Source organism: Terrapene carolina, unplaced genomic scaffold (assembly GCF_002925995.2).
Source record: "Terrapene carolina triunguis isolate 2854851 unplaced genomic scaffold, T_m_triunguis-2.0 Scaffold58, whole genome shotgun sequence".
Taxonomy (NCBI): domain Eukaryota; kingdom Metazoa; phylum Chordata; order Testudines; family Emydidae; genus Terrapene; species Terrapene triunguis.
In genome coordinates, this window is record NW_020664409.1 from 15,260,575 (window position 1) to 15,286,841 (window position 26,267).

A 26,267-nucleotide genomic window follows, 5' to 3' on the forward strand; every position below is an offset into this window, starting at 1 on the left:
AATGCTCTTGGATGTCAACTACTCTATACTCGAAACGCTGAGCAGCGAGCCAGGAGCTTCATCTTGTCTGTGTCTTTCTAGTTCTTCTTCCTGGTTTGGAGCAGCGCAGCAGCCCCGCCCAGCCCTGAAATGACACCCGCGCGGCCCGCCTGAGCCCAGGTGCAGCCCATTACCCCGGCTCTCTGGCTGGAGCGAGGCGGCGGCGGGTGATGTTACCTTGCAGCAGGGGGAGCTGGGGCAGCTGTCTAGGGTAGCGACGGCGGCTGGCTGTGGCAGGCAGGCGCCCGGCCTCGCTACCACCTTGGGAAGAACCTGGGCGACAGCAGCAACGCCGGCAACTGTATCTCAAACCCACAAAGCCGCAGCTCCTCGCTGAGCGACAGAAGCGCTCAGGGTTTGCTGGGGGGAGTGAGGCGCACAGCTTCGCTTGGGGTCGGAGCTTTCTCCTCTCCCCTCTGTGCCTGTACCCCCCGCCTGGGTGGGTTGCTGCGGGGGGGGTTCCCCCCCCCCGGTGTCGCTTTCCACGTCGCCTCTCCGCTGGTGGATGCCGCAGACCCCGGAGCCCGAGAGGACGCGCTGGGTGCGTTGTTACTGTTTTTCATGCCTTTGGCTCTGTCAGCCCCGCGGGGGGTGGCGGGGCGGGGGTGAATGCCCATGCCCGGCGGCGGCACACGTGCCTGTTGTTCGCCGCGATGGGCTCTTCCTTAGCAGTGGGCGTGGGGAGGGGGTGGTATTTGCCTCGCTGCCCTCCCCTTTATTAGGTGCCCCCCGCCCCCGTTCAGAGACAGCCGCCGGGGGGTGGGAGGGAGAGAGGCCGGCCCCTGGGATTCCTGCGCGCTGGCACAGGTGGGCCCCAGCGCTGGGCAGGTGCCGGTGCCCGGCTTCACTTCATTGCTCAGCGGCTGCTAAGGGGTAAAGCACCGTGCTGGTGTTTCCAGCCGTTTGGCCCGCTCCTGCGCTGGTGGCAAAGGTGTTTCCGGGAGAGGCCCGCCAGCCTCGCTGGTGCCCCGGGGTGGAGGGCCGGGAGCAGAGCGCCCCGGCCGGGGCCGGAGAAGGGGTCCGCACAGAGGGGAGGGCAGGTTCTGACCCGCTGCTCGGCCCAGCGGGGTGCGTGTGTTGGGAGCAGGGAGCGGTCCCCAGACGTGGCTCAGGCTGAACTCGCGCTACGCTGCCCGCCCCACCAGCACTTTGGCTTTTGCTGGCAAACCGACGACCCGGCCCCGGCACCACCTCGGGGCGGGCCCGGCGATACAAGCCCGAGAGGCTGAAGGATCACGCCCGTGGGTTTCCGGTTTCAGCTCAGGGCTGTGTCCGGACGGAGTAAAAACGAAACAAAACAAACCCCTCGCCTAGCGCAACCAGCTGCAGCCTAGCCGCAAGCGCCAGCTAATAAGGGGGCGGGGCCGCCCGCCTGCCACTGCTGCCCAGCTCACCTGGCCGCCTCCGGCCACCCAGAGGCTCGCCATGCGCTTGAACTTTACTTGATACTTTACTTACAAAGCTACTGGGCTGCGTAGCAGGAACGTGCTTGTCCCGCCCTCGCGGATAGCTGCCGAAGGGTGGTGTATCGCCCAGTGTAAGTGCATTTGCGGTTCCTTCTGTCAGCACTAGCAGGAAACGCACTCCCTTTTGGGGTCTTTGAATGCTTACATGGTGGCCTTTGCTTTCTCTCTTCCTGTCATCAGTGTTTTCTGTTTGTGTGTTGCACTGGGATCTCTGGTAGGGTGAGCCTCTATAGTAACTCTAGTTTATTGCATTGCTGTCAAACCTCTCACTCGAGGATTTTATTTGATTTTTGTTAAGTGGCTCATGCATTTGTAGCTGTGGACTTGGCAATTTAAAAGTATTTTTGTGTTAACCTGTTCGTTCTGTAGCAACAGTAGGTATGCTGATCTTACACTTACAAATAACTAGCACACATATGCAGGAAGTCAATGTGATTTTTTTTTTTTAAATCCTTAGAGAGGAAATGATAAATGTGTATATTGTTATTTTAAATCAAGTGCAGAGGGGAGTGGATCCAGCATCCAATCCAATCTTTCAGCTGATCAGATATGGAGAAAGTTACCAAAAGAAAGTGCATAATAAAATCACCAAAATCAGAAACACCAAAGACTTGATCCTGCATCAGTGGAGGTTTCCCTCTCACTTTATTGGGAGCAGGATTGACCCTCAAGTGATAAGAATATATTAAAATGTATTAATTTTATATGGATTTTTACAATATTAGTTTAACATTTCAACACTGCTGAGATTAATAAGATGCGTGGAACACTGCTATGTCACTATGGTACATAAAGTGGTGTAACTGTTGGACAGTCCAGCACAAGGACTTGAAATTCAAGAGTGGGAGGAAGAGGTTGAAGTGCTCAAAGTCATACAAGATGTATAATAATGGACCAGTAAAACACATCTCTCTTACCTTAGTACAGTATTGATTTGTGTTAGCAGATGAGCTGAAAATAAAAACTCCAAAGAAGACATAAAAATATCTCCAAAGTAGTTAATAATTGGTAAGGAAGATGTTGGCCACAGCTGCCAGGAGTCATGGATTGTATATTTTTCATACATATTTTAAACTAATGACTTTTTTAAATACTAATGAGCATTGAGAAAGTAGATGGGTAACTGGGTAGGTGGATGGATGGATAGATAGAGGGTTGTACAGATTTTACTGAGAGCCAAGAGAATATAGTATAATACTGCACATGTGACAATTAGAGGATCACAAATGAATAAAGAACCGTTTAAATTAGTGCCTTAAGTGGACTTACATTAAGCTTTGATTGTATTAGACCATAGATCAAGCAGTTAAAGGAAGCTGATATGTCATGAGAAAAAGACAAAGAATAGCTGTCTTTTATTGTTTTGTTATGACAAACAACTCTGCAAAGGTGGGAGAAACTCCATAAATAAAATGTAATGTTATTTTATTAACCTCACTTGGCCTATAACAAGTACAATGCAAAAAACAAAAGGGGAAATACTTAAGTTAATCGTTTGCCCTGAAAACCAAAAAATAATTGAGGCCTAGTTTTGCAAAAATAGTTGAATTACAACAGATTATAACAGTAACTAGTCACAGTTTGACTTGGCATTGTTGCCTTGGCTGTTTCCCAAAATCTACCATGTTATACTTAATGACTAGACATTCCAATATGCTCTTGTTCAAATCACTAATACGCAAACTGAGCTGTTTAGTCTTGGATGCCAATGAGAATTCTCAGAACAAACTTGTTCTCTCTTTGGACTTTCATTCCTAAATGGTGACTCCTAAACCCAGCTCCATGTGCCTATTGAATGAGATGCAATGCTTTGGTTCACAGTCACCTAATCACTTATATCCTCTTCAAAAAAACACAAGTACAGTAATTACAAGAAGTACCTGTCACCGCTCCCTCCATATATAATACTTTTCATCCATAGATTTTTAAAGTGATTTACAAACATGGGCAAGTATTATTTCTGTTTTCACTGATGGGGTAACAGATCTTAAATGATTTGTCCAAGGTTCCACAATTACTCAGTGGCAGAGTCAGGACTAAATTTCAGATCTCCTGACTCTAAACTCTATGATCAATGCAGTAGGCCTCAACTACAGCCATCACCAAAATATAGATATGAATAAACTACAAATGCAGACAATCACAGTGCTGCATATATTAAAATTTTTGCCAAATATTTTAGACTTGCAAACTTAGTGACACTGGTACTGATTACATTAAATTAAAAAAAAAATCTGAGGAAGAGAGATTTCCTTGAAAGATATTAGTGTTTCAGGTAACCGAAACCTAGATAGCTTAGGCTAGGGTTGTCTGAGATCATTGCAGATTGGATCTGCACTGTGACCTGGCTCGCTTTTCAGTTACAGCTTACTGATTTGTTTTTTCTTAATACTATCGTGTATTGTCACTGGTGGAAAGGTTGACTGGCATTGTGATTTTTATTTCCTTTGCTAGTTATGAATGTGGTTGAGTAACTTTTTAAGTTTCGTGTCTAGTTCAGTGTGTACATGTAATGGCTTTTATTTAGAAATGGGATGGATATACTGTTCTTGCTCACTTTGTACACAAATTCCAAGTGAATCCTAAAACTAGTGAATCATGTAAGACTAAATGATTATACTAACATCTGCATGCAGCGGGGACCATTGGCATGCTGTGTTGACCCTTTTTGTATGTGGGAATGAGAAATCTGCATCTCCTCTTCCCATGAGCTAAAGGAGAGTTTATATGCCAGGGAAGAGCAGACAAGCTGGGGATAGGGCCAGGTAAATGAGCCCTTTCCACTCACTGTCCCAGCAGAGATTTCCCCAGAAGGATATTATAACTTTAAATTGAATTCGCTAGAGGAATCCCAAGACTTCTGTGTCCTGTCTCCTGCTCTATGAGGGAGGTAGAAGAGAAATTGTGACAACATCAGCAAGTGAGCAACTGGACCTCACAGCTCCTCCCTTGTGCCATGCCAGACTCCTCTGTGCTGATTCTCATGAGTTCTGCACACTGGAGGACTTGAATACTGCTGAGGACCTAGAATATACTAGAAGGTAAATGGTGCTACAGTGATGGAATCAAGCAGGGGAGCTAATGGGTCTCCCCAGGGGAACTCAAATTTCTTTTCTCTTCCTCCAGTCTCTGTGGAGAAACATGGAAACTTGGAAGAGTCAGGAACTTGGGTCTCATTGCTGCAGATACTCATTATTCCCTTGTGTGGTAGTTGTGTTCAGAACTCAATCTAAAATATTCGTTTGGCCATTGTTGAACAGGAATTTAAAATAAAAAGTTTCCTCCCCCAACCTCATTCTGTCCCCCACCAAGACTTTTTTGCCCTCAGTTAAAAAAAAGTTTGAAAAAGTTGAGAATTCACGTGGGTTTAGCCTTTAAAGAGTTTGTCTATCCAGTCTGCGGAAGCAAGCCTCCCAGCTCGGGCTGGTGGGGCTCATGAGAATGCTCTAAAGATAGCTGTGTAGACAGAGCTTTGAAGTTATGGCTTGGGCTCTGAAACCTAGGGAGGGGGGATGAACAAGTGCCTTTGTGAATGAATAAATAGATTTAAAAAAAAAAAAATCAAAGTTCTAAGCATTCAAAAAAAATCATATGCTACTCAATTTTCTGTTAATGTTTTACCTTTCAAAGAGCTCCAGAAGCATATCTGCTAATATATGAACATACATATACGTTTCATACATCTAAACAAATACAGCTACATTTATTTCAGATGAATGTACATTGGCTTTTAGGGGCAATTATGCAAACACACACAAGCAAAATCTAGCTGAGATTTATTATTTGTTTTTCTTTAGCACTAGAAGTGTGAAGTGTAAAAAAAAAGTAACAAGCATGGTTTTTTTTTTTTTTTTGTTTAAGCCTCTTTCCATAAGCATTTATAGTCTAAGACCCAAATGCATAGGGAATCAGTCCCATTGAACTCAATGGGACTAGTCTTATGTATAAGAGTTTGGAGGCTCCGTAGCTAAGGACCTAATCCTGTCAGCTTTACTCACATGAATAATCTTTTCTCATACAGATTGTCCTGCTGAAATTAGTGGGGCTATTTTGGGGGAGTAGGTTCTGGACCAGATCCTTAATTAAACAAAGGACATTAACGGATGAAAAACAATAGGGTAGGGAAAAGATTGCCATTAAAGATATAATTTTATTATGTACATCGTTTGTTGATGTTGTCATATTTTTGAAATATTGGTTTGTCAGGTTTTTAATGCAGTGGAATACTGTGTTTTAGGGCTTGAAGGAGCCATATCAGGAATGAAAGCAGAAGTGGGATCATCACTGGAAAAACTAAACAAAGAAGTGAGTTTTGAGAGAGGTTTTTTTTTTTTGAAGGATTAGAAACTGATTGCATTATGCACAGGATCCGAGAGGGCATTATTTATTATCTCAAAACGGTGCTAGGTGGTATACAGTACAGGTGAAACAACAAAGTCCCTGCCCTGAAGAGTTTACAATCTGAGGCCTGGTCTACACTAGGCTTTTATGTCGAATTTAGCGCCGTTATATCGAATTAACCCTGCACCCGTCCACACCAGGAAGCCATTTAGTTCGACATAGAGCTCTCTTTAAATCGATTTCTGTAATCCTCCCCAACGAGAGGAGTAGCGCTAAATTCGACATGGCCATGTCGAATTAGGCTAGGTGTGGATGGAAATCGACGCTAATAGCTCCGGGAGCTATCCCACAGTGCACCACTCTGTTGACGCTCTGGACAGCAGTCCGAGCTCGGATGCTCTGACCAGCCACTCCCCCGGGAAAATTTGAATTCCTTTTCCTGTCTGGGCAGTTTGAAGCGCAGTTTCTGTTTGGACACCGTGGTGAGCTCAGCAGCAGTGGCAACGATGCAGAGCTCTCCAGCAGAGATGGCCGTGCAATCCAATAGAAAGAGGGCCCCAGCATGGACGGATCGGGAAGTCTTGGATCTCATCGCAGTGTGGGGCGATGAGTCCGTGCTTTCAGAGCTGCGCTCCAAAAGACGGAATGCAAAGATCTATGAGAAGATCTCTAAAGCCATGGCAGAGAGAGGCTACAGCCGGGATGCAACGCAGTGCCGCGTGAAAATCAAGGAGCTGAGACAAGGCTACCAGAAGACCAAAGAGGCAAACGGACGCTCTGGATCCCAGCCCCACACATCCCGTTTCTACGAGGCACTGCATTCCATCCTAGGTGCGGCCGCCACCACTACCCCACCAGTGACCGTGGACTCTGAGGATGGGATATTGTCCGCGACCGGTTCCTCAGCGGACGGGGAAGAGGAGGAAGGAGATGAGGAGGACGAGGCAGTAGACAGCGCTTACAACGCTGATTTGCCCGACAGCCAGGAGCTCTTCATCACCCTGACAGAGATCCCCTACCAACCCTCCCCAGCCGTTACCCCAGACACAGATTCAGGGGAAGGATCAAGCTGTAAGTGTTTTAAATATCTAAATATTTATTTACAACATAACTGGCGTATTTAAAATATTAACATTAGCTAAAGTGCTTTAAAACATGTAAACATTTATTTGCAACAAAACAGGAAGATTGAAAATATGAACAGTGGGTAAAGTGCTTCAAAACATGTAAACAGGAAAGTCAAACAAAAGGGGAATCAGTGCAAAGTGTATCATGATTTGTCTTTTTTTGGGCGCCTCAATATATAGTCCGAACCATTTTCAAAAAATTGCACAATGTCCGCTTCATGATTATAGTGCCCAAAACCCTGCAGTCATTTGTCCCTCCAAGGGCACCTAAGCCAGGAACTGGTCAATGTAACCGGGGATAGAGGCGAGATCCTCCGGGGAGAACTCCTCATACACCTCCTGCAGGTGTTTTTCCAGCCTCATCAGCAGGTTCCTGGGCAGGGAGAGCTTATTAGGCCCCCCGTGGTAGGACACGTTTCCCTGCCACAACGCCAGCAGGTACTCCGGGATCATGGCCTTGCACAGCAGTGCAGCAAATGGCCCCGGTTTCTGCAGGCTGTCCCGTAGCATCTTCTCCTTCTGGCTCTCGGAGACCTTCAGGAGGGTGATGTCAGGCATGACTCCCTGCTGTGAATTAGGTAGGGGAAAGTTAGTATTGGGACTGCTTGCTCGTCCCTTTACAGAACTGCAACCGCCGGTTTACAGCCACGCGGTTTACAGCCGCGAGGGGGTGGGACAGGGCCAGAGTTCATGCTTGCAGGATTGCTGCCAGCAGAGACTCGCATTGCTTTCTATGTGAAAGGAGGCCAGTGCCACTCTTAAAGTTTTAAGCGGCCACAAGTCTACGGCTTACCATGTTTGCCATCTAGACAAAGTCCGGTGTCCTGCCCTGCTCCTCAGCTCGCCACAGCAAGACCGCAGGCACTGTAGGCGAGGGCCGAAAATTCGACCTTGTCCTCAGTGCGCGTGTGATAGGTGCTCTGCATGGTCTTGTTCACAGAGAAAGACTATGTTCTCTGTTCACAGATACATTGCTCTGTCTCAGGAATTCACTCCCTTTTTCCAATTCCCACAGCCACATCTGCCCAGAGGCTAGCGCACATTAGGAGGAGGAAGAAGAGGACACGGGAAGACATGTTTGCTGAACTAATGGAATGCTCCCGAGCACAGGCAGCCCAGCAGACACAGTGGAGGGAGAACTTGTCCCAAATGCACCGGGCAAACATGGAACGGGAGGAGAGGTGGCGACAGGAGGACAGGCAGGCTACTCAAACGCTGCTTGGACTAATGAGGGAGCAAACGGACACGCTCCGCCGCCTTGTGGATGTTCTGCAGGACCGGAGGCAGGAGGAGAGAGCCCCGCTGCAGTCTCTCTGTAACTGCCCTGCCCCGCCACCAAGTCCCATACCCCCCTCACCCAAAGTCCAAACACGGAGGGGTGGAAGGGGCCGTGAAAAATTTCACTCCACCCCTGCGGACTGCTCTACCACTAGAAGGCTCTCATTCCCCAAAATTTGAAAAGTCCTTTCCTACCCGCCTCACACAAGACCCCGTCCAAGTTTCACCCCCCCGTTCCATGTGCGGTTGTTAATAAAGAATACGTTTCTGTTCATTTCTGTTTCCATCCTCTTCTTTTGGAGGGGAGTCTGTCTGAAGGGGGGGGAAGGGGCTTGGTCATTGGACAGGACAGTCACCTTTAGCAGGGGGCAGGTGCAGCAGCAGGGCACATATACAGTGCAGTGACTAGTTATCCTGGTTAGTCTGGGAGGTGGTTTTCATGTTTTGTGTGGTGGGGGCGGTGGTGTTGCTCTCTGACTTGGTGGCGGGGGAGGGCAGTTACAGATCTTATGCAGCGGTCCTTACCCTGCATCACAGAGCCGCGCAGCAGGGGATCTGTAACCCTCCTCCCCCTGCAAGACAGTCACATAGGCGACATATACACGCAGTCCCGGCCAGGAGGGCTGGCAGGCTCCGTTGAAACAACCAGTCCACCACCGCGGAGCCTGTCATTCCTGGAGTTTAGAAGCATCATTTGCATCACAACCCTAAACCCGCCCCCCGCCACAGTCTGCGTCCCAGGTTTAAAACATTCCCGCGAAAACAGTAATAAAGACAACGGTGTCCATGAACAAAACAGAACAGATTTTATTTTTTGGGAAGGGGGCGAAGGGGGTATGTAAGTGGAGAGGATAGTCGACGGCAACTGGGTAAAGAAACGGGGGCAAGTTCTGCCTCTGTGTCCACAAACTTAAAAGTCACTGGGTACCCTGCTCAGCCTTGAAACTGGCTTTCAAAGCCTCCCGGATGCACAGCGCGTCCCGCTGGGCTCTTCTAATCGCCCGGCTGTCTGGCTGGGCGTAATCAGCAGCCAGGCTATTTGCCTCAACCTCCCACCCCGCCATAAAGGTCTCCCCCTTGCTCTCACACAGATTGTGGAGCACACAGCAAGCTGCAATAACGATGGGGATATTGGTTTCGCTGAGATCACAGCGAGTCAGTAAGCTTCTCCATCTCCCTTTGAGACGGCCAAAAGCACACTCCACCACCATTCTGCACTTGCTCAGCCGGTAGTTGAAGAGTTCTTTTTCTGTGTCCAGGGCGCCAGTATAGGGCTTCATGAGCCAGGGCATTAGCGGGTAGGCTGGGTCCCCGAGGATCACTGTAGGCATCTCCACATCCCCAACAGTTATCTTGTGGTCCGGGAAGTAAATACCTTCCTGCAGCCGTCTAAACAGACCAGAGTTCCTGAACACGCGAGCGTCATGAACCTTGCCCGGCCATCCGACGTAGATGTTTGTAAACCGTCCCCGATGGTCCACCAGTGCTTGCAGCACCATTGAAAAGTAGCCCTTTCTATTGATGTACTGGCTGGCCTGGTGGCCCGGTCCCAGGATAGGGATGTGAGTCCCATCTATAGCCCCACCGCAGTTTGGGAATCCCATCGCGGCGAAGCCATCTATGATGGCCTGCGCGTTTCCCAGAGTCACTACCTTTGACAGCAGTACCTTGACGATTGCCTTGGCTACTTGCATGACAACAACCCCCACGGTAGATTTGCCCACGCCAAAGTGGTTCGCGACTGACCGGTAGCTGTCCGGCGTTGCAAGCTTCCAGAGGGCTATGGCCACTCGCTTCTGGACAGTCAGGGCTGCTCGCATGCGGGTGTCCTTGCGCTTCAGGGCAGGGGACAGCAAGTCACAAAGTTCCAGGAAAGTCCCCTTCCGCATGCGAAAGTTTCGCAGCCACTGGGATTCATCCCAGACCTGAAGCACTATGCGGTCCCACCAGTCCGTGCTTGTTTCCCGGGCCCAGAATCGCCGTTCAACAAAATCCACATGCCCCATTGCCACTGTGATGTCCTGGGCGCTGGGGCTCGTGGTTTCTGACAGCTCTGTGCTACTCTCCGACTTCAGGCCCTCACGGCGGTGCCGTAGCCTCCTCGCCTGATTTCTCTGCATCTGCCTGTGGGAAAGGTGTATGATAAGGTGCGAGGCGTTGAGAACGGCCACAACTGCAGCGATGGTCGCAGCGGGATCCATGATCGCAGTGCTGTGGCGTCCGCGCTGTCACTGATCAAAAAGTGCGCGAACTGATTTCCCGCCGGCGCTTTCAGGGAGGGAGGCAGGGCGGTAGTGACTGACGGATGACGACAGTTACCCAAAAGCACCCTCGCCACATTTTTTTACCCAGAAGGCATTGGGGGCTCGACCCAGAATTCCAATGGGCAGCGGGGACTGCGGGAACTGTGGGATAGCTGCCCACAGTGCACTGCTTCCAATGTCGACGCTTTCCCTGGTAGTGTGGACTGACAAAGTCGAATTACTGTCCTTAGTGTAGACACACACGTTCGACTTTCTAATATCGATTGCACATATTCGATTTAACTAAAATCGAACTACTCTCGTAGTGTAGACATACCCTAAGGCTATGTCTACACTACACACCTTTTAGCGACACAGCTGTCAAGAAGATGTGAGTAACAGTAGGGGGAAATTAGTATTGGGGAAAATAGACGATGGCATATATCACATTGGTAGTTCATGTGCTAGCAATGTCCCTCTACGCAAAAGAATAAATGGACACACATCTGACATCAGGAATCATAACATTCAAAAACCAGTAGGAGAACACTTCAATGTCTCTGGTCACTCAATAACAGACCTAAAAGTGGCAATTCTTCAACCAAAAAACCTTCAAAAACAGACTCCAATGTGAAACTGCAGAACTGGAATTAATTTGCAAACTGGACACCATCAGACTAGGCCTGAATAAAGACTGGGAGTGGTTGGGTCATTACAAAACCTAAACCTATTTCCCTCAATACTAATTTCCCTATACTGTTACTCACACCTTCTTGTCAACTGTCTGAAATGGACCACTCTTATTACCACTTCAAAAGTTATCTTTCCTCCCATGGTATACTGCTGTTAAGTGAATTGTCTTGTTAGACTGCTCCTGTATTTTCCACTTTATGCATCTGATGAAGTGGGTTCTAGCCCATGAAAGCTTATGCCCAAATAAATGTGTTAGTCTCTAAGGTGCCACAAGGACTCCTCGTTGTTTTTGCTGATGCAGACAAACACGGCTACCACTCTGAAATTAGGGTAGAGGTAAGCATGTGTTTAAATGCTTTGTTGATTTGGGGCCTCAGATACTGGAATGATGGGCTTGGTAGAAAAGCCTAGGTAGATTATATTAAACCTCAGTGATATATTTGCAATAATATATCCATGTTGTTTTAATGCTTATCCCGTGGGGCACGCTAGCTGCTGCAAACAGTTTAAAATGCAAGACAATTCAGTGGTCGATATAAAAAGCCAAGCTTTTTTTTTTTTTTTTGAGACCCTGATCAAATTCCTACTGAAGTCAGTGGTACTCTTTCCATAGACTTCAATGGGAATTAGGTTGTTGTTGTTGGTATTACGGGAACACCTAGGGTCCCCAGTCATGAAGCAGGGCCCCATTGTGCTAAACAATGTTCAAACATAAAACAAAGACTGTCCCTGACCTGAGGTGCTTGCAATCTAACTGTAAGATGAGAGACAACAGGTGGATGCAACAAACAGATTGAGGAAGCACAAGGAAACCGTGAAACAAAACTGATCCACATGATGAGCACACCAGCTGCTAAACCATTGTCAATTTTTCTTTTTGTAGGCATCGCGGCAGATGGGAGTTTTTAAGGAAGGATTTGAACAAGGAAAATGAGGTGGCTTTGCAGATGGTTACAGAGAGCAACCCACATGCATGGGGGGCAGCATGAGAGCAAGAGCAAAGGTGCTTGTTTGGAGATTAACAGATGGGTGGTGAAGGCCACTATCCTAGGCAAAGCAGAGTTGTGAGTAGACTTCTTGATAGTGTACAAAAGATGGTAGGTGGAGCAGAGAGAGGTTGTAAAGAGTTTTATAAATTAAGACATAGTTTGTCTGATGTAATAGAGAAGAGTGAGCCAAAGAGAGGAGTGATGTGATTGAAGCAACAAATCTGAACAATGGCACATGCAGCAATGTTTTGAATAGACAGAGGTGGCATAATATGAGATTGTCGAAACCAGAGAAAAGGAAGTTGCAATAGTAGACACTCAAGATGATGATGAACCTGGATGAGTGATTTAGTTGTGTGGACACAGAGGAAAGGCCATAATCTTAGAGGAGTTATTCAGGAAAATGCAGCAAGATTAACACACAGCCTGAATGTGAGGATTGAGTTGACAGTGACACCCTGATTATGGCCTGATTGACAAGGAGGATAGTGGGCATTATTATTATTATTATTATTATTATTATTTTTAACGAGTGTCATGAGCATGGAAGTATGTCTTCTGGAATGGTGGCTGAAGCATGAAGGGGCATAGGAATGTTTAGCATATCTGGCATGTAAATACTTTGCAATGCCGGCTACACAAGTCCCATGCAAACGCCTGTTCTCACTTTCTGGTGACATAGTAAATAAGAAGTGGGCAACATTATCTCCCATAAATGTAAACAAACTTGTTTGTTTTAGCGATTGGCTGAACGAGAAGTAGAACTGAGTGGACTTGTAGGCTCTAAAGTTTTACATTGTTTTGTTTTTGAGTGCAGTTATGTAACAAAAAAAAATCTACATTTGTAAGTTGCACTTTCACAATAAAAGATTGCACTACAGTACTTGTATAAGGTGAACTGAAAAATACTGTTTATCATTTTACAGTGAAAATATTTGTAATAAAAATATGGAGTGAGCAGTGTACACTTTGTTGTAATTGAAATCAATATATTTGAAAATGTTGAAATATTTAATTTCGATTGGTATTCTGTTTAACAATGCGATTAAAACTGATGAATCATGATTAATTTTTTTAATCATTAATTTTTTTAGTTGCATGAGTTAACTGCAATTGATCTACAGTCCTTGTGTGTGTGTGTGTATAGGTTTTTTTTTTATTTTTTTTTTTTTAAACATTTCTCTCACCTTAGAGAATTGCAATTTTGTGTATGGGCTATTTCTAGTCAATACTGTAAGATTTTTCACAACACTGCACAGTAATGTTTAAACATTTTAAACATCTGAAAGTTCTCATGGCTTTACAGATAAAGAAACATTTAATGGATGTTGATACAGTGTAATTTAACTATGATCCACCAAGGTAAAAATGCTGTGAAAGAAAAGTATCAGGTTGCACTTTTTTTGTTTTTGTTTTCCTAATTAAATATTAATTTTGTTGATCATATTATGTTGTAGACATTTTTATAAAGTCAAAACTGAAATCTTGGGCCTAAACAAGATGACTGTTTTTACCAATAAAGACTGGATGCTCTGGTCAAGTGTAGGTAGTCTCTTGGTCTATCAAGGCCGTGTTCAAGTGTCTTGATTTTTTTGGTCTTTTGGCCTCGAGATGAAAACCTTGTCTGTGTTTGTGGGACCTTGAAGTGAAAAAATTCTCTAAGTTATATCTGTTCTTATCAGTTTAATATCTGAATGATGCATCTTTCGGTCAGTGAAAAATTTATAATTATCAGGCATGGTACCTGCTTATCCAAGTGTCATTTACTATTACAGGCCACACCTGGGTGGCATAGTGGCTAAATGTTTGTTTAATCTCTATAGACATGGGTTTTGAAAGTTGCTTAGGTCACAAATGAATATTGTACAAATTAAACCTAGTCCCTAATGGGTTTTTGCCCATATCATATATAGGGATGTAAATAGCGTTTTAAAACATTTAACCGATACAATTTTAATAGTTTAAACGGTTTCTTTTTAAACATGGAGTTCACAACATGGGTATGGGAACTAGGGGTGTGTGTGTGTGTGTGTGTGTGTGTGTGCTACAGCACCCCCCCCCCCGCACCCGTAGTTCCCGTGCCTACGACGTCAGTTCCATAGCAATGATCCCGACTCCTAACAGCGCGAAACCTACTTCCAGATACACTATGAAATGGTATTGCTGTGGCATTTTTAATATGCGCATTAGGCATTTAAACATTAATTGAATACGTTACTGGTAAGACTGATGCTTATCGGTTAACCAGTTAATATTTTGCTTCCCTAATCACAAAGCCACCTGAGAATTTGGCGTGATATGAATTTTCTGTTCAAAACAGTTTAGAATTCTACAGGAACATTGTAGGTCAGGATTGGAGTGTATTAGCAACACACTATGAAAAACATTCTCAGCAAGGTCCTTTGTGTTTTTAGTGCTAGGCAATGTTAGTGTATGGCTTTCACTTTCGTGAGCACTAAATTAAGGATGTGATAAATCCAGTTTTTTTTTTTTTAAAAGCTTTGTTGAATGCAAACTATCAGATGTTGTTGTGATCAGACATCACCTAAAACATTGTGCATTTTCTTTGCCTCTGGAGAATCTCTTTTGCTGTATTAGTGTTGCATACAGAAGTTCCTCTGATCTTACCTTCTGATAGGGAGAGCAGTGATCTCAAACAAAATCATAATGGAAGCCCTTGTGTCCATAGGTGGCGAATTATATGGGTGTGTGGTGCCTGTGCTCCACCAATATTTAGGAACATGGGCCCGGCTACACCAATGTTTAGGCTTACCGTGCTTTGGGGGGCACCGTGCTTCAGGGGATACTGGGTGTAGGGTGGCTTGGGAGGGTTCCGGGGGGCCTGGCGCTGGCAGCAACAAGCAACCCGGCCCCAGCCCGCCCGGCTCTGCTTCTCCCCACCCCGCCAGCTCCCAGCATCGCTCGGGGGAGGGGGCAGAAGCCGGAAAGAGGTGGGACGGGGGTTTGGGAGAGGGGTGGAATGAGGGTGGGGAGGGGGCAGAGCAAGAGTGGGCTGCGGCTAGGTCTCTCATTGCTGCTGGCACCAGGCCCCCCCGTAACTCCCCAGGTCGCCCTGGACCCTGCATCCCCCTGAAGCATGGGGCCCAGGATGGTTGCCCTGGTCTGTTCTATGGATGAGACGGCTCTGCTTGGATCTGTTCTGGGCACCACCAAAAATTATACAAACCTAGCACCCATGCTTGTGTCGAACTTCTGCCTGATTGATTGGTTTTGAATGCGGTGTTCAGCTGGACTGAGGCATAGCATTGTCAGGTTCTCACCTGACTTTACCCTGGCTGTTTTTTGTTTTTAACAATGCCTGAACAATTCCAAATAACTTCTCTATTAGTAGATTTGTGTTCATAACAAATACAAACTGGGGATTCATCCATATGCTTTTAGAATAAGACTGTGAAAGCTAATTGGGTAGATGGAAACGTGGCAGTTCTGTTGAACAAGGAATTACACTCTTGGCAAGAAAAAATTATTTTCAAACCTCTCCTAACCATGTTAAGAGCTGATCTTATTAATAAATTGCTCAGTGCACCCTGTTAGCATACTCGACCGGTATCAGTCAGCCTCGTGTCTGTTTGCTATGTAGCATACTTCCAGTTGTGAGATCCTCATTGACTGAAGCATGTGACAGGTAGATCATACAAGCTTTAACCTTCACCCGATAGACCAGAATTCAGTGTCTTATTTATTTGTATTAAAAGACTCAGGTACTGTACAGGTACAAAGGAAAACATTCTTGGCCATGAGGAAATTACAAAATAGGATTATTAAGCCAAAAATTGTATTATTCTACTTAGTTTTGGTATAAATTGCTGAACACCAGAATGTGTGTGTTTGTTTATTTATTTATTTATTTTTTTTAAATGATTGTTTTAAAAATCCTGGGCCAGATCTTCAGTTGCTATCAACTGGTGTAGCTCCATCTGTAGCCTCATGTTAGTGGCAGTAATCATGAAATCCCAGCTCTGCTGTCTGGTATAGTTGTACGTCTTGGACACAGCCTAACAGAGCAACTTTTCAAATTAAGTTGAAATAATTCTATTGATGAAGTTTATAGTTTTCCATATAATCTTCACTTCGCCATTGTTTACTCTGTCTTCAGAAATAATGTTAGGGCAGTAGAAGGGGAGAAATCAAGAGAGATAGTAAGTCTGAAAAGGTAAATCAAATCAGGGTTTTTCTCTCTCTATCACTCTCACAGAGAGACACACACACACACACAATATGGAGCCATTTTTTTTTCTAATTTACTAACCCATAATACTCTCAGTTCTATTTCCTTGTTTCCTACCTTTGAGAAAGTAGGATTTTCTTTAAAACCACTTGAATTGTATGTTTTTTTTTTTTCTTTTAAATTTTTGAAAGTGTTAGTGTTTTTCAGTCTTTAGAGTCCAAATTCAGTGTTTGATATCCTGCCCTTGCAGATAGGCGGACTTAAGGATGTAAGCAGTTTTTTTTTTTTTATCTCTAACTATTATGATCCTAAAATGGGGGGAGGACACAATAAAAAAAATTGCAGTGAACACTTTAAAGAATAATGTAATAAATTGTTGGTGTATATATTAAAGGGCTCAGCATATTATGATGTATTTGTTTAGTACATTTGCTAAATTGAGTTCAAAATTTTGGATCACAAGTGAATATGAATTTGGACTCAGTCTAATCCCTATTTAAAATGTATCACAAAAGTTGGCACAGTCACACAGTTTGGCATGGTTAGCAGTATTTGATTTGTAATGAGCGGGGGAGGGAGCAGTAGCAGGGCTGGTAGAAGAGAGTACATTATAGGTCAGCATTAAGATGCAATTGTAGAGCTGTTCTTGAGAAAACTTGTGCATCATGTATGAGCACTGTATCTGGTCTTAACCTGTGCTCTTGATCCTTTATTTTCATGGAAAAGAGGCTGTTCAGTAGAAAAAAGAAAACATGAATTAACAGCCAAAGATACTTACAAATTCCCCATGATTGGTGACACATTTTTTCACTTGTTTTATTCTGATCTTTCTTGTGAGTACATGCAGGAGAGCATGAAAAGTTAACAAACTAATTAATTAGAATAATTTTTTTCTGACTTCAGATTTTTTTTTTCTTTAGATTTAGGCTTTGTAAAGTGCAAACACAATCTATAATTGTCTCCAAGAAAAGATATTTATTTCCTTGATATGTAGAAGAAATGAAACAAAGCCTATACACAGGCTCTGAGCACCCTGCCAGTTGTTTAAAATTACAAAACCAAACACAGTCAAACTCGCCTCTTCTACTAAGAAGCAGCACATAAATGCTAACACCCGTATTCACCACCGTCTACCTCTTTTTCAAAAGCCAAGTGAAACAAATGGGCTCTGAAGCATGTCCTGAAAGACAGCAAATCAGGCTATTTCAGATCAGGGGTGGAGAGGGCATTTCAGAGCCCTAAAATCCTTACAGAGAACACCCTGCCAGCTGCTGCTGCTCTGTTATATCAAAGCGATTCTAACATGAGCACAACCACATGTGGCAGTGTATCATGGTGTCAATGGCCATCTCTCAAGTAGGCTGGTCCAAGGCCATTTAGTGCTTCATTGGTCAAAACAAACACCATACCAAAAATCTATCTAGAAGTTCACCGTTAACCAGTGCAAAACTGTGAGGGCAGGTGTCATGTGATTTCTGTGGGATGCCCTGCAAATCAAGTGGGCAGCTGCCTCCTGCACCAGTTCTGGCTTCTCATTTGATTTAAGATGTAGTCCCATGTAGACTACATTGCAGTAATCTAATGTGACAAAGGCACAGGTGATAGTAGCAAGATCCTCATCCAATACAAAAGGCTGGCCCCACATAGCCAGGCAGAGTTTGTAAAATGCCTTTCTGACCACTTCTGGCATGTGACCTTCTAAGTGCAGCTATTAGTCTTGACTAGGGTGACCAGATTTCCCGGTCTTAAAGGGACCGTCCTGTTTTTGGGGACTTTTTCTTATATAGGCACCTATTACCCGCCACCCCTGTCCCATTTTTTTCACAGTTGCTATCTGGTAATCCTAGTCTAGACGGACAGCCAAGTTGTAAACTCCAGTTAGCAGTGTGAATTGAGTGCCCTCAGTCATAGGGCACAGATATTATTTTTGCCAGCTCTTCTGGTTGTTTCTCACAACCTACCAGCAACATCACCATCTTGTTTGGATTGAGCAGCTGGGTCTCATCAGTGCCTTAGTCTCTCAACTACGCCTGCTGGATCAGTTGAGATGGAGAGACAAATTATCTGGCCTGGATTATGCAGGAGGTAAGAACAGATTAAATAATAGTCCCTTCTGATCTTAAAATTTACATATCTATTAATAAACCTTAGTGTCATCAACATTCTGATAGCACTCCAGCCAAAGGTCTAGATTTTTAAAGGGACAAAGTGGGTGAGGTAACCTCTTTTATTGGGCTGTCTTCTGTGGGTGAGAGAGACAAGCTTTTGAGCTTATTCTCTTACCAATGGATGTTGTTCCAATAAAAGATATTACCTCACCAATCTGGCTGCTTTAATATTCTGGGACCAGCACAGCTACAACAACCCTGCATAAAGATTTTTTTAAAGGTATCCAGGCATTGCTGTGCTCAGTGTTCTAATGTCCAACTGATTTAGGAGCCTGTCTCATTTTCAAAAGTAATTTAGGCACTTAAGAACTTAAGATTTAGACTCATCAGTCCTAAAAATCCCTTTTTAAAACGAGACTTGGTCTTCTAAATCAGAGGTTGTTATGATAACTGCAGCAGTGCCTAAGTATCATTAAAAATCTGGGCCAAACTCATCTTACTAACTCCCACAATGGCCCCATTTACAAGAAGAGTATTAAGGAAGAGGATTGGAACTCTGCAGTATCTTATCTTCATGAAATATTAGAGAGTTGAGTTTTTGCCTAAACTAAGTCATGCACTTGACCCAGACAATATGCTGTAGGCTATACAAATCTCTGATGATAATAATATGGAGCTCCATGACCAGAACCTCAAAAGTATTTAGGTACCTAACTCCCATTGACATCATGCTGGTTTTCTAGTCTACATGCTGGTTTTCTAGCACTGCCAGCTTCTGCCTTCTTGAAAAATTAATGACTAGCAGTGGGAATCAAATTCTGACCTGACAGTATAGAGCTCCACCATCAGGACACTGAGCTGCCCTATTTAATTTGAGAGACAAGGCAATATCTTTTATTGGACCAATTTCTGTTGGTGAGAGAGACCAGCTATTTTAAATTGGTCTTTTAAGCAATTTGTCATTGAAAAATACTATAATTGGGGATTTGATGTCTGGAACTCTGATCAGCTCCTCAAGTAATTTAGTTCAACAGGAGTATCTGTACCTACAAGAATGGACATGAAGCAATAATTATGAAAAGGCCTAGTTTTGATTATACTTGCCTGGCGTGATTCATGTGTCAGCAGCAGCAGTTCTGCCTTTCCTGAGGTGGGCAGCTTTTCAGTGTTGCCTTTAGAAAAGCAGAAGGAGAATGAAATACTGATATTTTGTTCATGGCATTTTTTTTTTTTTTAGTTTTAGTTTCAGAACTGACATTTAGAAGAAAACATAACTTTATTTACCAGATACTTTGGCTCTTGTTGGGGAAATTAGCGTTGTACTCTTCAGTATGCTTCCTCTCCAAGGTTTGACCGAAGTGATGATTGCTACTGTATCATTTCCTGGGGGCTTCTTGTTAAATAAAATTTGTAGTTGCTGCAAATAGAACCTTTCCTAACACTGACTTCTTGAAACTTTTTATCTGCACTATTGCTTTGCCCTCAGTTGTTTGTGGAAAGTAGAGATATATGTACTAAAGTTTTTGCATAGCTGTCATCAGTACAATCTGATTCAGCACTATTCACCTGGAGGGTATGTAATAATTCTCTTCTCTTCCCCCCCCCCCCCTTTTTTTTTTTTTTTATTTTATTTTTATTTAAAGATAATCTTGTCCAGTGGATCAGGGCCTGAAATAAAGAAAGCAAACCCTCCTGGAAAACTTACCTTTACATTTTTAACAGTCAGTGTGTCAGTAGCTATTGAACTGTTGTCATTGAAAAGCTAATCTTAATTTTGGCTTGTAGAATAGTAATACTGACTTGTGAACTGTGGGTTGCAGTCTTTTTTTTTTTTTTTTTTTTTTTTTTCCCTGCTTGACCAGAATCAGATGATCCTATATTAAAATAGCATTACAGTTTATGTGCTGCCTCTCTTGTTCCTGACTGATAGACTCTCTTTATTAACCAGTTCATTGCAGGTGGAATTTTAGTCCCCAGGGGAGACTTGAACTAGTAGCCACAAAAGCAGAGTTGCAGTTGTATTGTGTGTGCTGGAGAAATTTGTATGTTTTATGTATGGTACAAGTTTCGGGGAGGGGCTGAAATGCTATTCCTCACTGCTTGTAATCATGATTTGCTTTGCAAGGTCTTTTGTTTTTCATCTTTTCTGTATAGTGTGGTGTCCCTCTGTGGGGCTTCAGTGAAAAGGGCAAGACACACTTAATAAAGATAACATCTAGCAGCCACAGAGATTTATGCCTATTGATGGAAAGTAGTAGTGTCTGGTACATTTGATGCAGACCACAATGCTCAGGATTCTTAATATATTTTTAAATTTTCCATAATAGGAGAGATGGTATTATCAATTACAAAGAGTATAATGATAATCTGCAGCCTTTCCCTTCTCATGGTGTGGCTCCTGATTTTCTATTTGTATGATTGCTGTGCCACTGAGATGATTTTTGGGTTCAGAAGCGTAGCCTACCACAAGCATTATAAATAATGAGCTAATCCCTGGAAAATCATAATATTGGCTTAAAAGTCATGATATAATGTTTTGGGTTCTTTTTATTTGCCTTCTGGTTTTGAGCGTTTAGGCTTATGCTTTAAAACTTTTCTCTACAACCATAAGAACTAGAAACTTACTTTAACAATGAAAACTGAGATTCTCACATAATTGCATCACCCAAGAGCTGGGGCTTAGAAGAAAAACACCAAATATCATGAAACTCTCAATAAAAACTCATTCTGTGGTCTGAAAGAACAGCCTCCTGCAAGGTGCTGAGCACAGCTTGTCTGGTACGAAGCGTCGTCAATTCACAGTGATTACCCTGAGAGCTGAGCATGTCCAAAACCTCACAAGAGGTACTCTGCACCTTTCAGGGTCGTACCTTAAATGTCGGCTCTCTTGCTCCTTGATAAAGTTATCATTGTTCCTGGGCTCAATTTATGTATTTTGTGAAAGTGATTCCACCACATGATCATAGTCGAACTTTTGTCTATGCGTGATTATGAACTACATTGTAGATGCTCATTTTATGCCATGCATTATAATTTAGGCTACAAAACCCCCCAGGTATCCAAGTCGTGGTGGATGACATTTAATGAACCTTAAAGTGCCATCTATAAAGTTAGGCTGTGAATATTTCATGACGTTTTTCTCATGGTAACCTCCCATGAGAAATGACCGGACTGTTACTAATGTGCACTATAAAAGGGGTTCTTAGAAATGTAATTGCAACAGACAGATCAGAGATTTGATAGAAAGTGAATTAAATGATGGACTCATAAGTTATTTTTATTTTCAAAGAATGCGCTTTTTGGAGTTATCTTGTAGTATGTCCCAAATCTTAGTGCATGTGTTTCTCTGATTACTGAAGTCTTCACCACCAAATAGACATTGGATAAAAACATTCAAAATAAGGACTGCACTTTCAGTGGCGTAGAGGGGGCAGAGGGAAGGGCAAGGTGTTAACATATAAAAATTCTGTGGCAGATTTAAGGGCATTTTATAAATGTTCATCTCCTCTATTTTGCTGTTTTATTTTACCACATAGATTATTTCTGAAGTATAAAATGGCATGCCAAGTCTAAATAACTTCTAGTAGAAATATTTTCTTTTTTCCGGTTAAGTAAATAAATCTGAGGGTTGAATTTAACAAAATTGCCAGACTATTAAATTGAATATACCCAACTTAGGGGGTGTGTGTGTGTGTGTGTGTGTGTGTGTGTGTGTGTGTATGTATGTATGTATGTGTATATATATAAAAAAAAAAATAAAGAATTCAGTCAGCTGGTTCCTTACTTCCATTTGAAAGGAATACCAGAGCTTGGGAAAGAAAGCAGTTATATAATTTTATAATCATGTGCATTGCAATAATATTTGTGGCATATAACAGAGGGGCTGACCCTTTAGTGCCTTCCTCATGCAAAATAATCCCATTGACTTCAGTGTGACTACACGCATGAGTAAATATTGCTCACATGAGTAAAATTAAGCACAGATCAGCACATAAATATAATATGGACATAATGAGACCAAATTCACTCTATCTTCATGAGTTTTAATTGTGGGTTTTTTTTTGTGTATATACAAGAAGGATTTCAAGCATCTGTGTTTACAGTCAAACAGTGGTTCTAAATAGATTTTAAAAAAGAGTGAAAACCATCTGCCTTGCTAGTGAGGTATCAAATTTATTTATGATACTAAAGGTAAAGATCTTATGATAGTTTTTTGCAGAGGTGTTAACCCCAATGCTCCGGCTAAATTCCAACTAGATAATTACATTCTGCCTACTTAAAAAGTCCCCTTGTGGCATCGATTGAGTAACGTGATAGTTGTTTCCTCTTCCAAAGTTTCTTTCCGTCCCAAAGATAGCTGCATTTTGTCTGTAAGTACTGGGATCCTCTTGCTTGAAAGGGATTAAATAAATTTAAATATTTTATCCTTACTGAAAGTGGCACAAATGACAAACAGGTCCCCTTATTAAAATAGCAAATAGACAAATACTACAGTATTTTACAATAGTCGCCCAGAATGCTAAATCTGACATCAGTAATACTAGTGTTTCGGGCCCTTCCTGTAGAATAATGTAGTATCAAGGGCCATTAACACTCAGATTTCTGGAGAAAGAAAGTGTAACAAACTGCCATCAGATAAAACCAAAAGATACATTCAAAGCATAAAAATCTGCTGCATCCATATCTTTTCCTTTTGCCACCTGTATTGACAGAACCAAGGCCATCTGTAAGAATGAAATAAATATGGTTGTCACTAGCATAATGATAATTCATAGCAAAGCGTCCAACATAGGGGAGTGACTAGCAAGACTCTCTCAGAAGTAGTACTAGTTCATATGAAGTACAGAAGATTAAAATGATGAGCAGCAAGACTGAGGCAGGAAATTGCAGAGTCCAGATGGAGAAAAATTCTGAGGAGTGTTTGTTGCCAGCTGGCACATACAGCATGATCCTTAAGAGCTCTGGCTTAATATTAGTCATGACACACTTTTACTTGAAAATCAAGTAGAAGCATATTTAGCTACCTGTTTTATGTTTGTTACAACTATGCAGTATCACTAGTGTATATGTCTGCATGTATTTATATGTAAATACACATATCAGAATTCCAGCAAGTGTTCTGTTTCACCATTTTTGAGGGCAAAGAGATGGGAATGGGGATTTGTATTTATAAGCAGTATGCTGGGTCTCACGTTTGTAGCCCAGTTCTCTGAACACATGTTTGTCTGTATTCTGGGTCATCATAATGAATCCTCCTCTTCAGCTTGATTTATGCTTTAAAAATCAATTTTGTTTATGGTCAGTGACATATAGATGCTCTCTTCTGATTAGAATAAAATGTCATAAAGTTCAGAAACAATGAAAAATGAACATCTAGTTGGCAAAAAATAGCATGGTTTTGAGTTTTTTGTCTTTGGTTGCTGTTAGGACAGTGATACACAGTTATCTGAGGGCTGGTCTATACAACACAGTTATATCGACATAAGGCAGCTTATACTGTCTTAATTATGTCAGTGTCTACGCTGCAACTTTCCTCCCACTGATGTAAGTGCCCTACTACACTGACATAACTCCACCTCCACGAGAGGCGCAAGGCTTATATCAGTGTAGTTAGGGTGACATAGTGTCTGTGTAGACACTGCCTTACTTATGTCAGCTGTTCTCTGTCTTGTCAGTTTCACAGCAGGAGCTCCCCTGGAGAGCTGGGTGGCTTCCCCGCCCACCCCAGCTGCCAACCAGGGTGAGAAGCCTGCACCCACATGCTCCCCACCCGGAGCTTGGCAGCCTTGTCAATTTCACGTGAAATTGATAGAAGCCAGGGAAGCAGGACTTCCTGGGGTTGAGAAGCCCTTGGGGCTTCCTCTCCCCCTCCACCCACCCCCAAGGGGGAACAGGGAGCTGAGATGCCCTGGTCGGCTTCTGGGAGCAGAGAGGGGGCAGCCCACTGGGAGCCTGTAGGGCCAGAGCTGGCCTTAAGCCGATTTCCCCGGAATCGCACCCCGCGCCCGTGCCCAAGAGGGCCCCGTGCCCTAAAGAAGAGCGCCTAAGTTAGGTGCCTTTTTAATGTTTTTTACTCACCCGGCGGCGGTCTGGGTCTTCGGCGGTGGGGGGTCCTTCACTCACTCCGGGTCTTCGGCGGCATTTTGGTGGCGGGGGGGGGATCCTTCACTGCCAGGAAAGACCCGGAGCGAGTAAAGGATCCCCCACTGCCGAAGTGCTGCCAAAGACCCAGACCGCCGCCGGGTATTCGAATTGGGCCCCGCAGTTCCTAAAGCCGGCCCTGTGTGGGGCAACTGGACTCCTGGCAGGGAGCTGCCAGCGGAGCTAAGAGACAGCGCTCTCCGCTTCCCACACTGCCCCTCTTAGGTTGGTGGATGCGCTCCTGGTGAGGATGCGCACCACCGACCCAAGGAAGGTAGTGTGAATGTGCACCCAGTAGCGCCGGAACAGGCAGGGCCCCATCACTTTTAAAAGTGTGAGGACATACTGGCCATAAAGACGAGTGATGGGGGAGGAGGGAGTGGAGAGGAGCGAGTGAGGGATTGGGCCTTTGGGGGTGGGGGGGGGGGTGGAAGAGCAGCATGAGAGGGGGCATGGTTTGGGCGCCGGTGGCCTTCCCACCTTTAGGGAGCTTCTACTGCTCCTGTATGCACCACTGCAGCAATTACTGATATAGGTCAACTTACGTTTCTATTGTAGACATACCCTGAGAAAAAAAATCATAAAATGAATCATCTTGTCAGCATTAGAGAAGTGTGAAAAATCTACAATGAAATCTGAAACTGTCACACAACCACCATGTGAGTTTTGCAATGGTAAAGAATCAGATATTGTTTCGTCTAATGCTGACCCAGGAATTTTATTAGAATAAAGAAAATAGGAAAACCTAAAGCAACTCTTTTTCCTCTGCTTCGCTTTAGATCTTTTCCTCTACAGCTCCTACTCTTTGGCTTCCTGCTACTGATTTAAAAAAAAAAAAAAAAAAAAAGTGCACATATTCTCACACTTGTTTGTTTAGTTAAAACCGAGGACAAGTTGGTCAAAAGATTTGAGAGACAGAACTTTGAGGAAATCTGGACTGATATGTGGGTTAGCATTTAAACTCTTCAAAAATCGCTGTTTCATGTGTTTTTGATGCAAAAAAAAACCAAGTGAAACTTAATAGTTTTGTCTGAATTACAAAGTGGATTTAAGAGGTATGAACTCGTGTGAACCCAAACCAATTAAAATGTTCATAGGAAATCCTACGAAGAGAAACTGCTGTGGTTAGTACTACTCAGTTGGCTTTATTAAAAAAGCAAAATGCTTTTAATTAATACTTTTCAACATCCTTATTTGGCAAGAAGAGACCTATAAAATATTATGTGCTGTAATGTATGAGGTATAATATTTGGGGAAAGCTTTGGGAGATTTTAGCCCACCAGCCCTAAATGTAACAGATGTATGAATAATTACATACATTATTGGTAGGGGATTTACTGATTTTTTTTTTTTTTTTTTTTTTTTTTTTTTTTTTTTGAAGAGTGAATGGAAGGTGGTGAGTAGTGGTATTAAATGTATTGGATAGTCTCCAAAAATAAAAGAATTAATATATTAGCATTATCAAGATAAGCCCTCCCATGCAAAAATAATGTATGGTTTAAAAATACCAAATGCAAAATATTAAGGGCAAAATTGTGTACAGCCAGGAAGTGCACAAGGGGAAGCAGAGGATGCAATGAGCCTTTGCCCACCACTGCAAAGGGGGCTATCCACAGTGTGTCTGGGGAGCAGAGCCCTTGCTACAACATGGTT

General features: G+C 43.5%; 1 protein-coding gene across 2 annotated transcripts in view; it reads left to right on the top strand.

Annotated features, from left to right (window-relative positions):
- The first annotated feature begins 503 nt into the window (after positions 1-503).
- Positions 504-26,267, top strand: part of MBP (myelin basic protein) — a 195,511-nt gene continuing 169,747 nt past the window's right edge. The window contains exon 1 of one of the 2 annotated variants that reach the window (XM_024212109.2): positions 504-580. The gene's annotated coding sequence lies outside the window, so the exon portion shown is untranslated. Of the gene's footprint in view, positions 581-1,355; positions 1,577-26,267 lie in introns of those variants that run through there. The other variant, XM_029913764.1, reaches the window with a different exon arrangement.